Raw genomic sequence first — 12,497 nt, 5'->3', positions numbered from 1 at the left:
AGATGATATAACATTTCTTTTACTCCCAAATTTGAAAATATGTGTTGATTTTTTTAAATAACAACTTTATTAGGATATAATTTAGTTACCATGAAATTCACTCTTTTAGAGTGTACAAGTCAGTGATTTTTACTATATTCACAGAGTTGTGTGACCATCACCACTGTCTAATTACAGAACATTTTTATCACCTCCAAAAGAAACCCATGCCCATTAGCAGTCACTCCACATTACCCCTTTCTCAGTCCCAGGCTAGCAGTGATCTACTTTCTATCTCTATAGATTTGCTAATTTATAACATCACATATGAGCTTTCCCAGTGGCTCAGTGGTAAAGAATCTGCCTGCCAATGCCAGAGATGCAAGTTCCGTCCCTGGATCAGGAAGATCCCTTGGAGACGGAAATGGCAACCCACTGCAGTGTTCTTGCCTGGAAGATCCCATGGAGAGAGGAACTTGATGGGCTACACAGTGCATGGGGATGCAAAAAAGTCAGACATGACTTAGCAACTAAATAACAGCACCATCACATAGAAATGGAATCATACGACAGTACTTTGTGACTGGCTTCTTCCATTCAGCATATACAGATGCAGATGGCACCACTGACTCAATGGACATGAATTTGAGCAAACTCAGGGAGATAGTGAAGGACAGGGAAGCCTCAGTTCAGTCGCTCGGTCATATCCAAGTCTTTGCCACCCATGGACTGCAGCCCACCAGGCTTCCCTGTCTATTACCAACTCTCGGAAAGGAAGGGAAGCCTGGTGTACTACAGTTCATGGGGTCACAGAGAGTCGGACACAACTTGGCAACTGAACAACGACAACAAGTGTGACTTCAACTGCGCCACCTGTAGCAGGCACGTCTTTCCATATGCAACTGTCCACTCAGAAGATGCTCATCAGGCTTGCATCAAATAACTGAATAACGATTCAAACCTTTTTCCCCTGTGCAGCGAATGACTTAAATTTATTTAACTTTACTCAGCTTGGCTGGTACCAGATGCTACATCATATATCCGTGTGGGTTCAGTCCAGAGAACACGGCTTTAGCCCTCAGATATCCTGAATGTGCAAGTGTTTGAAATCCTCTCCCTATGACCCTGCTGTGAAGTGAGCCTGCCTCCAGGTGTGGGAGATTGTGTCAGCCCTCAGTCTCCCATCAGGGACCACCCCCAAACTGCACAGCTCACTTCCTGACCCCAGGCTTTTTTTTTTTTTTAATGAATTCAACTTTTAGAAACAGTTTATTTCCATTTTATGATTAAGAGTCTGAAGAAGAACAGCTAAGACCATTCAATGATCATTCCTACCCATTCAGTGGCCTGAGCTGTGTGCAGATCAGTCTCAGCGGGAACTACTAGGTGGGCACAGAGGGAACCTGCACACTTTCAGACCAGCCTTCACCCTCGGCAGGAGTCATGGTAAATTCTGGAGCTGAAGCAGTGCATTCAGCTCCCAACCATCATCCTTGGTCACAGCCTGCCCTTCATTCTCTGTCTCTGGTGGAAATAGATGGAGTGTGGCCCAACTCCTGGTTGCACAAAAGAGATGATGCTTGTGTCCACCACCTGAGACCCACTGAATGAGCACTCTTTTTGTGCCTCAGAGCAGGATTGACTTTGCTTTGTAAGAAGAGGGTCCTCATGGCTCTAGAGACCTGCATGGATCATAGGGAAAAGGGCAGAAGAAAACACAGGCTATTTTCCATGTTTTCATCTCTCCTAAAGCCCCAGGAATTTGAATCAGGGATCTTGAGTGACATTGTTGTTGTTCAGTTGCTAAGTCATGTTCGGCTTTTTGCAACCCCATGAACTGCAGTGTGCCAGGCTTCCCTGCCCTTCATTATCTCCCTGAGTTTGCTCAAACTCATGTTCATTGAGTCAGTGATGCCATCCAACCACCTCATCCTCTGCTGCCCTCTTCTCCTTTTGCCTTCAATCTTTCCCAGCTTCAGAGTTTTTTCTAATGAATCAGTTCTTTGCATCAGGTGGCCAAAGTATTAGAGCTTCAGCTTCAGTCCTTCCAATGAATATTCAGGGTTGATTTCCTTTAGGGTTGACTGGTTTGATCTCCTTGCAGTCCAAGGGGCTCTCAAGAGCTTCTTCTCCAGCACCACAGTTTGAAAGCATCAATTCCTCCATGCTCAGTCTTCTTTATGGTCCAACTCGCACATCTGTACTTGACTCCTGGAAAAACCATAGCTTTGACTATATGGACCTTTGTTGGCAAAATGATGTCTTTGCTTTTTAATACATTCCCTAGGTTTGTCATAGCTTTCCTCCCAAGAAGCCAGCATCTTCTAATCTCATGGCTTCAGTCACCATCCACAGTGATTTTGGAGCCCAAGAAAATAAAGTCTGTCACTGTTTCCATTTTTCCCCATCTGTTTGCCGTGAAGTGATGGGACCAGATGCCATGATCTTAGTTTTTTGAATGTTGAGTTTTAAGCCAACTTTTTCACTCTTCTTTTTCACTCTCATCAAGAGGCTCTTTAGTTCCTCTTCACTTTCTGCCATAGCGTGAGTGGAGTACCCGATAGCCATCGAAAATAGGGATGAGTCACTGAGCCCAGTGGGTGATGGGGCCTGAAGTAAGTCATGCTGCTGAAATAACGATAATGATGATGATCCCCAGTGCTGAGCTAAGTTTGCAGGAATTCTCTTGTCTTGCCCCACACTGTCCTAGGGGGCCCTGTTATCAGATGGGAAGCGCAAGAGAGGCTGAGTCTTGCCTTAGTTTGTTGATTGCAGGCAGTTGATCTGGAGGTGAACCAGCTCACACCTCACTGTGAGCTGCCTCTCAGCCTGAAACTGCTGCCTTCTAGCCTTTTCAGAGCTTTGTGGCTAGTCCCTCCCCATTGACTTTTTGCTAGTTCGAGGGGCTGGTCTTCGGCAAGCTGGTACATGCCTCATCACGCAGCTCTCTCGCATCCTCTCTTAACACCTCTGCCTATGTGGCCCCTGGAGCTCTAACTCTGCTGGCTCTTCTGTCACATGCCCACAATCCATCCCACCTCCAGCTCCACCCCATACAGCACTGAGGCTGGGAATCTGCGCTCCATCTCTCCCAGCCTCCAGTGGCTTCAGAAAGGCATTGTCAGAGGAACTGCTGGCAGCAGCAGATTGAAAGGAGCTCCTGTCCCCATCCACTGAACAGGGGGTATACAGTACTCTCCATCAGACTTCTTTTGGTCCCCAGAGCCGGTCACATGGCTCCACTCCTCTCCTAGGGAGCAGCCAGAGCACAGCAGAGCCCCCTTCCACACTCCCAGTCCCCGAGGCTGAGCATCCCCTGAGGTGGCCACCCATCCAAGCTCCACAGCTTCCTTCTGTCCATACTCGGAGTATGCACTGCTGTCTGGGTTTCAGTGGGAGCAGAGTCCCCAGTGTGCTCAATCAGCCTGTCAACACCTGGTATCTAAGCCCTAGGATTGAATGGATGCTCTGCCCAGTCTCGGCCTCAGCTCTCTCCTCAACTCTCAACTCTTGGGGGATCTGTCTTAATGGGCAGGCTGAGGAGTGAGAGGTGGTGGTTTAGTCACTAAATCATGTCCAACACTTGCAACCCTATGGACTGTAGCCTGCCAGGCTCCACTATCCCTGGGATTTTTCCAGGCAAGAATACTGGAATGGATTACCATTTCCTTCTCAGGGGATCTTCCTGACCCAGGGATCAAATTCTGGTCTCCTGCATTGTAGTCAGATTCTTTACCGACTGAGCTGACCCTCCCTCAACTCTAGCTTGACCCCAACCACATCTATCTATTGTCCTCTGCCTGGGATTTGGGATGCCAAATCCCAGTTAAGGCCCCAAATTCTGGGCTGTGTTCTATTAGTCCTTATGGCTCACGCCAGCCCTTGCTTACCATGGCCCCACTGCTTCTCTTATCCTATTGCCCAAATGGATCCACTGAGCAGGCTAGCACAAGCTTCCTGGAAAGCAATTCATAGTTGGAGCAAGAATGTAAAAAAATGTTTATACCCTTTAAGTCAGTAATTCCCTGGTCACAAATGAAGTGAGCAGCTATGCAGATAGTGGTGCATAAAGATGTTCACTGAAGGGTTGTTTATAATAAGGATTAGGAATAATGTAAATTTTCAGCAATTGGAAAATGGCTCAGTAAACTGTGTTATTCTGACATAATCAAATATGACGAAGCCATTTAAATGCTCTTGGAGTTTTATAATGAGGCAGGAAGTGATTAGAGAAAATTTGAAGTGACAATGTACTGGAGAAAAACCAGAAGAGAACACACCAAAATGTCAGCAGTAGATGGTCTTGCTTTTGTGCATTTTTCTGCACTTTGTACAAGAGGTAGCTTCACTTAATGTGTGGCCCATGTCTTTGGAAAAGGGGGCGCACTGATTCAGCAAAGGTCTGGAAGCCTGGATCTGATTCGAATCCTGGCACCATCTGTTGGCCATGAACTGCAATTCATTAATTAATGTCTCTGAACTCGTTTCCTGATTAGTCACAGGGTGGTGGCAGCACCCAGTTCCTGGGGTTGTGACAGAATCACTAAACGAATCCCCAGGGCTTCTAGCAGACCAGTAGGACTGAGACGTTGTAGCCATCCTGGACTCTGACCACCTCCTACCTTGCCACCTATCTCCTTGCTGGTGGGACCTGACAGAGAAAAATGGCCCTTGATTCAAGAGAGCCGCTGAATCCCCACTTCCCCAAGGGGACGTGGAGGCTGGATGTCTTAGCAATTTGCTTAGGACCGCAGAACTAGCGAGGAGAGGGAGGACAGACATGTGGGCGTGGAGAGCCAGGTGCCGCAAGGCCTTGGCTGGAGTCCTCAGAGCAGAGCCAGGCCACTGTCTAAACAGGTTCTGACAAGTGGCCGAGGTGGGCTATGCCACCATGCTTCACAGGGGTCACACTCACCCAGAGTTTCCTCTTTACATTCAGTGGGCCCCATCAGCCCCCATGAGCTCTCAGAGGAGACACATAATTCTCCATGTGATGCCAAAGAGGCTTTTTCCACTGGCTGGAAACTTGGCCTACTTGACTTGGGGTTTTCCAGCAGACCCAGTTTAAATTGCAATACCTGCCCCTGGGAATGCCTGTTCATTCAGAATGAAAAGGTGTCCGGGTCATAAAATATATCATCACCAAACACCTGTTGAGTCCTCTAGAGAAGTCTCATCCTAGTGAGGCCCCAAATTCTGGCCTTTCTCCTACTAGTCCTGTTGGCGCATGCCAGCCCTTGCTTGCTGTGGACCTACTGCCTCTTTCATCCTGCTGCCCAAACAGATTCACTGGTGGCCAGGCCTAGTGCACACTTTGGAAAATGACCACATCATAAGAAGAGGCACTGCCTGTCTTTCAGCGATGCTTCCTTCTCTGTTGGCTTCACGTACAGTCTGACTCTTCCTGGAGGAGCACCCATGCCCACCAGTAGCTCCACATTGACATTCCCAGTGTTTCCCTCCACAGCTCTAGGAAAAGCCTTGGAGATGGATGTCTTTAGCTGAGAGGTCACGTGTTCATCCCTGAACCACCCCTGGGGACAGGGCTGGGATGTTCTGACATGCCAGACTGGGCACATGTCCCCCATTGGTCCAAAGACTGGATGTGGGAAGAGGTCTTGTTCCAAAATAAGGAGGAAGCATCCCACTTACACCCTGACCTTGACCTTGGGGAAGGAGGCATGGCTCCTCTTTGAATGTCTGCATCAACCCCCATGCAGTCCTCTTATACTTGTGGCTTCAGTTTGCTCATCTGCTGAATGGCTCACCTCATCAGACCATGCAAGGGAGAGTGGGAGGGTCCTAAACAACCTGGCACACAGTAGGTGCTCATTAAACATTAATGCCACCCTCCTAGGCTCAACACTCTGCACACACCTGCCAAGGGAGTGGGTCACAACCTCTGAGGCCATTGAGCTGCAACATGTTTTTCTATAAGGTTTCATGTGAACTACACATCCAGGAATGAAGTCACTGATCAATAAACCACAGCAGTGACTCCAATGCTTATTGGTCTTAGAGATAAAATTGCCATTTTACAAAGTAACTGGGCAGGCCCCAACAGCCAGAATCATACTCCACTTTGAATAAAGACCTGAACTATAACTGGCATTAGTAGGATACTGCAGGCAGCCTAGGCCCTGCAGTGGTTTCTACATCAGCATCACAGGGACAGACAAGCAGGAGCTGAGCCCTGGATGCCATGGGGTAAAGATGTGGGGTATAGTGGGCTGCAGGGGGCTTGACATAGTTCTGGTCTGTCTGTGAGGATGTGAGCGGTAGGAGGGCTAGGGGGCAGGGTGCCTTGGTTCTGAAGCTGAGGAGCAGAGGCCAACACAGACACCAGCAAGAGCAAAGTAGGGCTTTTAACAGGAGATACCAAGGCTAGAAGAGGAAGAAGGAGCTGCCCAAGAGCACACGGTGATCAGGCTATAGAACTAGGCCTCCAGGGTCAAAAGAGGCCCTGTCTCTTGCTGGAGGGAGCTTTGAGTGATCATTTATTAGATGTATGTGTTTGCGTGTGTGTATTGGTTGTAAGGGGACACAAAAGCAAAAGGGGGCAGGGCAGGGAGGAGAGATCAGAGATTTAAAAAAGAAAGATAACATTGATCAAATTTTTAAATATTAAGAAACAAGATCTAAAGGCAGCCATTCCCTTGAGGAAAAAGATTCACAGCAGATACAAAGGGCAAGGAGAGTTATCATTAATATACAGAAATTCACATGAGTCAATACGGGTTCAGTATTAGCGGAAAAAAGCCAAATTCCCCCAAAGAAAAGAGGATGAAAGTCATGCCAACAAGCACAGAAAGTCTCGGAATGTATAGAACCACAGTTTTGTCTCACCAGGAACTGTTAGAAGGCAAGTAAAACAAGCTGGCATCTTCATGTGGAGATTAGCAGTCCTGGTTTAATAATAAGGCCCGGTGCTGGCAGAGGGGAGCAGACAGACAAGCTGTGAGCAAGTAGTCAGTCCCAGCCTTTCAGGAAAGCAGCTTGGAAAAGCCTCACACTTATTTCTTACTCTGTTTCATTTTTGGCATCTACCCTGAGGAAAGCAAAGATTTAGACCTAGAGTAGTTTATCTCAGAGTTACTATATATACCAAAAGATTGGAAATGACAAGGTTCCAGGGGGAGGCCTGGGTAACCCTTTGTTATCCTAAACCAAGGAGTTTGTGATAATTTGTTACTGCAGCAACGTGGACTGATACACTCCACACTGGATTCCTGGCACAAGAAAGCCTGATGTATTCTGGAAGCTCAAGGAACAATTGTTAAAGCAGCCAATAAAGGAATAATCTCAAAGAAAATACACCAGATATCAGCGGTGGTTATTTCTATCTGGGCTTCCCCGGTGACTCACCTGGCAAAGAATTCGCCTGCAATGTGGGAGACCTGGGTTTGATCCCCAGGTTGGGAAGGTCCCCTGGAGAAGAGAACAGCTACCCACTCCAGTATTCTGGCTTGGAGAATTCCTTGGACTCTATAGTCCATGGGGCCGCAAAGGGTGGGACATGGCTGAGCGACCTTCACTTTCACTTTTATTTCTATCTGGGTGAATTCCATTTTTCGTTTTCATGCTTTTCTAGTATTTTCAAATGGCAGTCATGGCTGGCCTACAGCTCGTACCATGTACTCACCTGCTTGGCCAACCCTGAACCAGCTGCTCGGTCAGAAGTTCATGCATTCATAATTGTGACAGATTTTGGCAAACTGTTCTCAGGAGAGGTTGTACCAATTTACACTTCCACCAGTGTTGTAGGCTTGCCCACGGAGCACATTAATTGACTTTTGCATTAGGAGAAACGCTATATCCCCCCAAGGATTTAATTTCCATGTCTCCCGTCACTTGTGAGCTCAGCCTCTGCCCATGGGTTCAAACCAGCTTTCTTTCCTTCAAACTGTCCTCATAGAGGCTGACATCTCCCTGCCCTGCTGACCTCCAGACCACCTTCGCTCAGCTTCTGAGTGACTGGTTCCATCTCCTTTGTCAGCCCTAGGCTCAGAAGTCACCTCTACAGAGGGGTGAGGTCCCTGAGGGGCCCACAGCCCTGCCTGACGTGGAGCCACCATCAGAGCATCTGCTTCTCTGCAACAGGCACTCAGGTCGCAGCCCAGAGCCCCTGCTCCTCTGCTCTGGCAGCCCCCTCGCCCCAGCAGGGCCTGAGCCAGTTGGAGATGAGTCTGTGCTAACTGACCCATCTCACTCCTCTGGGCTCCCCATGGAGCAAGGCCTTTGGCCTCAAGATGAAGGCCTCTATGGCGGCCATCAGAAGTGCAGCTTGGACTCAAGTCCAGCCCCTTGGCCACCCTAGGCCACACCAGCCTGAGGGAGAGACACCTAGGCTGGGGGCGGGGGGTGGGTGGATACTGCAATAAGCTCGTCCCCTGGGCCTTAGTTTCCTATCTGCCAACCAGCAAGGTCACCGTCAGGGTGACAGAACAGACATCTGCAGTGCTTCCAGTGGGCAGCCTAGGCCCAGGCACAGGAGCAGTGGTCACTGCAGCTCTAGGCAGCTGAGGGCACGTGCCCTGAGCTCTCCATCCTTCTCCAGATAATGCTGGGCTGGATCAGCATCTCCGTTCCCAGGGCCCACTTTGCCTGTGCCACAGCTGGGTTGGAGGCTGTTGGACTGATCAATTAGTGCATGCCTGGTCCCTGCCAGCCAGACCCCTGACCCTGGGGTCCCCACACCTGCCTGCAGCCCATGCCTGATTCTGGTGGTAGAGGCCAGTGCCTCCCATACCACATGGACCCAGGGCGGTGGACAGTGTTAACTGGAGTCCAGGGTGTTCTCAGAGTGGCACCTGGGGAAGGGCCAGCATGACCCAGGACTGCACGGGTACCTCTGTTCACAAAGCACCAGCATTCATTCACAGAGGTCCAAGGAGAGGGTTAGTAGTTTGCCTGGGAGGACCAAACCTGCAGCCTCACACCCTCATCTTCTTTCACAAGAATTTAACACAAATGGCATGAGGCCCTTCAGACACAGATGGAGGCAGCCAGGAGGCTCAGCGGCCTTAAGCACGTGGTGGTGCCTCTCTCCAGCCTTGGTTTCCCCACTTGCAAGGAGAGGAGGACAGCCAGATGAGTGAATGAACATGTTCATTCATGCTCATTCATTCATGAGCGAATGAATCTGCTCAAAGGATTGGAGGATGGAAATAAAGGAAGGAGGGAAGAAGGTAGGGATACAGAGAAGGAGGGAAGAGAGAAGGGGGAAGAAAGGAGGGAGGGAAGGGAGGGAAGATGAATAGGCAAAAAGACAGGATCACAATCTGCTAAGGATAACCTAGAAAGTTGCCCCCGTATGGTCAGCTGGGAAACCCTGGACAGATTTGCTGATCTCTCTGAGCTACCCACTCCAGTACTCTTGCCTGGAAAATCCCATAGACGAAGGAGACTGGTGGACTGCAGTCCATGGGGTCACTAAGAGTCAGACACGACTGAGCAACTTCACTTTCACTTTTCACTTTCATGCATTGGAGAAGGAAATAGCAACCCACTCCAGTGTTCTTGCCTGGAGAATCCCAGGGATGGGGAAGCCTGGTGGGCTGCCGTCTATGGGGTCGCACAGAGTCAGACACAACTGAAGCGACTTAGCAGCAGCAGCAACAGCTGAGCTTTCCTTGTTGACCTGCAGGATGGAAACCATAATAATAGAGGTGAAGATAGCTTGTCCTGCATCCCCAACACCCGGAGCTCCCACACCCTATGCTGTTCTGGTACTTTTCTTGGCTCTGCACTTTTAGAAGCACACCATGAAATTCAGCACGCGCTCACGGTCAGCTCATGATGAACACTCTGCTGCACTTGGTTTCTCAGGGTTGGGAGGTGCTGCCTCTGTCTGACTTCACCCTAACCTCACCGCAGGTGCCAGAGGTAAGATGTCATCACAGGCAACTAGGCAAAATTCTGAAGTCATGACAAGGATGTACCTTTCAGTGGTTTTTTCGCAGCTGATAGTAGCTGAAAGTAAAAAGTCGCTCAGTCATGTCCAACTCTCTGTGACCCCATGGACTGTGGCCCACAGGCTCCTCTGTCCATGGGATTTCCCAGGCAAGAATACTGGAGTGGGTTGTCATCCTCTTCTCCAGGGGATCTTCCCAACCCAGGGATTGAACCGAGGTCTCCTGCACAGGAGGCAGATTATTTACCATCTGAGCAAATAGGGAAGCCAATTGTAAAACAGCATTTATTTGTTAGGTAAATAAATTAGTCTACTCTGAGGTACGGTTTGTAACTCTGGAACTCTTTTTTAAATGCATGCATGTTGTGAATAACACAGAAAATCAACATCATCTGGTCCAGCCCTGAGCTGGTACAGGAAGCGTCTCTCAGGACCTGAGGGGTGTCAGCCAGCTCTGCTGGCATCTCTCCAGGATGGGAGCACATGGCCTTCAAGATGCCCAGATGGACCACAGACCTAGAGCTCCTATGCCGCAACTGCCCTGGGACAGCCAAGCAGAGTCCCAGGGACGGTGAATACCCCCACCCCACCCGTACAGCCTGGCCCCCAGCTGTGCTTCTGTCTGCCACACTGCAGTTTTCCATCACATCTCCCGACTGTGCCCTAGAGAAAGAATCACAGAATCATAGGGTGAAATGAATGAGGATATGAATTTGACAGAGAGCTGAAATTGTCTGGAAACTGCCCCTCTTCCCCCCTCCCCCCCCCCGGGTTGCCTGCCTCCCCCGCCCCCAGGGGGCAAGATGGGAGAAGGCCAGAGTTGCAAGGACATGACCAATACTCAGCCACTACATTTCACTCTGACCAAGAAAACCTTTTTTTTAAAAATTGAGACATAATTTGCATGCCATAAAAACCCCCCTTTTAAAGTGTACAATTCAGGGGTTGTTAGCACATTCACGGACTAAGGCAATCATCATCACTAAATCCAGAACGCTCTCATCATCACAAAAGAAGATCTGGCCCTCCCAGCTGAAGCAGGAAGCATGATGGCCTTTCTCTGCCACAACCTACCTCTTTAACTGAACAGATAAAACAAAATTTAGAAACTTGATTTTTGCCTTGAAGACCAGAAATTCAGACACTGTAAGACTGAAGACAGAGGTAATCCATGACAGTGACCAACCCAAATGCTTTGAAAAGTTTCTCAGAGATGTTCACTGTTCTTTCAAGATTCTAGATGGACAAGAAGCAATTGGCTGGATTCTTGGTTTAGCTGTTAGACTTGGATATGGAGATAATGCTGAAAAATACAATTAGTTGGTAACTGATAATGCAAAAAATGCTGACAACACAACTAAAAATGCAGAGCCCATGATCAATTTGGACATAAATAATCCTAATTTTAGGGCTGGTGTCCTGGCCCAGGCTACCTTTCAGAGTCAACCCATGGTGATTACCTGGCAGTGCTTCAAGCAATTAACATTTTGGTCCAGGAACCCTGACATGGCATGCAGTTGCTAACACAAACCCAACAGAAGAGGGCTTGCCTGCTGCTTAAGACAAGCGTATTCTTGGTTTTAACACAGGAGCTGAGGTTCTTAATGAAGCTGCTCAAATTCTGCACTTGGTGCATATAGAAGAGCTCAGAGAGCTGCAGACAAAGATTAATGCAGCCATAGTGACTGTTCAGATGATTACTGCTGGTCCAAAGACAGATCACAGACTGGGTGGAAGATGACTATTAGAAAGTTCATCCAAAATTAGAATTTCAGCATCGCCCCTACCTAGTACACACTGGCATATATATGGAACCAAATGCTATATTTTCAATGGAAAACTCCCAGAAATTTGACTATGTTCTAGAAAGCAATCACTGTTGCTCTTTCTTCAATAAAGTTTGGGAAAGAAGAAAACAAAAAATAGATCCTGTACCCAACAGGCAATCAGCCCCCACTTAGGGCCCCCGCACCCTGACATCCATGAATCTGACTCTGAATCTGCCTATTCAGGACATTTCATATGAATAGAATCATAACATATATGAGCTTTTGTGTCTGGCTTCCTGCACTCAGCGTGTTTTCTAGGTTTATTCACACTGTAACATGCACACCACTTCACCCTTCTATAGCTGATTAATATTCCATTGTTTGAATACACCACATTTTGTTTAATCTATCATCTAATCGTGTACACTTGGGTTGTTTCTGGGTTTTGACCATTATGAACAATCATGTACACATTTTTGTATATACCTAAGTGGTCTATGGGAATACCAGACTACCTGACCTGCCTCTTGAGAAATCTGTATGCAGGTCAGGAAGCAACAGTTAGAACTGGACATGGAACAACAGACTGGTTCCAAATAGGAAAAGGAGTACGTCAAGGCTGTATATTGTCACTCTGCTTATTTAACTTATATGCAGAGTACATCATGAGAAACGCTGGACTGGAAAAAACACAAGCTGGAATCAAGATTGCCGGGAGAAATATCAATAACCTCAGGTATGCAGATGACACCACCCTTATTGCAGAAAGTGAAGAGAAACTAAAAAGCCTCTTGATGAAAGTGAAAGTGGAGAGTGAAAAAGTTGGCTTAAAGCTC

At 48.1% G+C, this 12,497-nt stretch overlaps 1 pseudogene; it reads left to right on the top strand.

Annotated features, from left to right (window-relative positions):
• LOC102190785 lies at positions 8,806 to 11,633 on the top strand (annotated as a pseudogene).

Source organism: Capra hircus, chromosome 8, assembly GCF_001704415.2.
Source record: "Capra hircus breed San Clemente chromosome 8, ASM170441v1, whole genome shotgun sequence".
Lineage (NCBI taxonomy): Eukaryota > Metazoa > Chordata > Mammalia > Artiodactyla > Bovidae > Capra > Capra hircus.
This window is presented reverse-complemented; position numbering and strand designations above follow the sequence as displayed.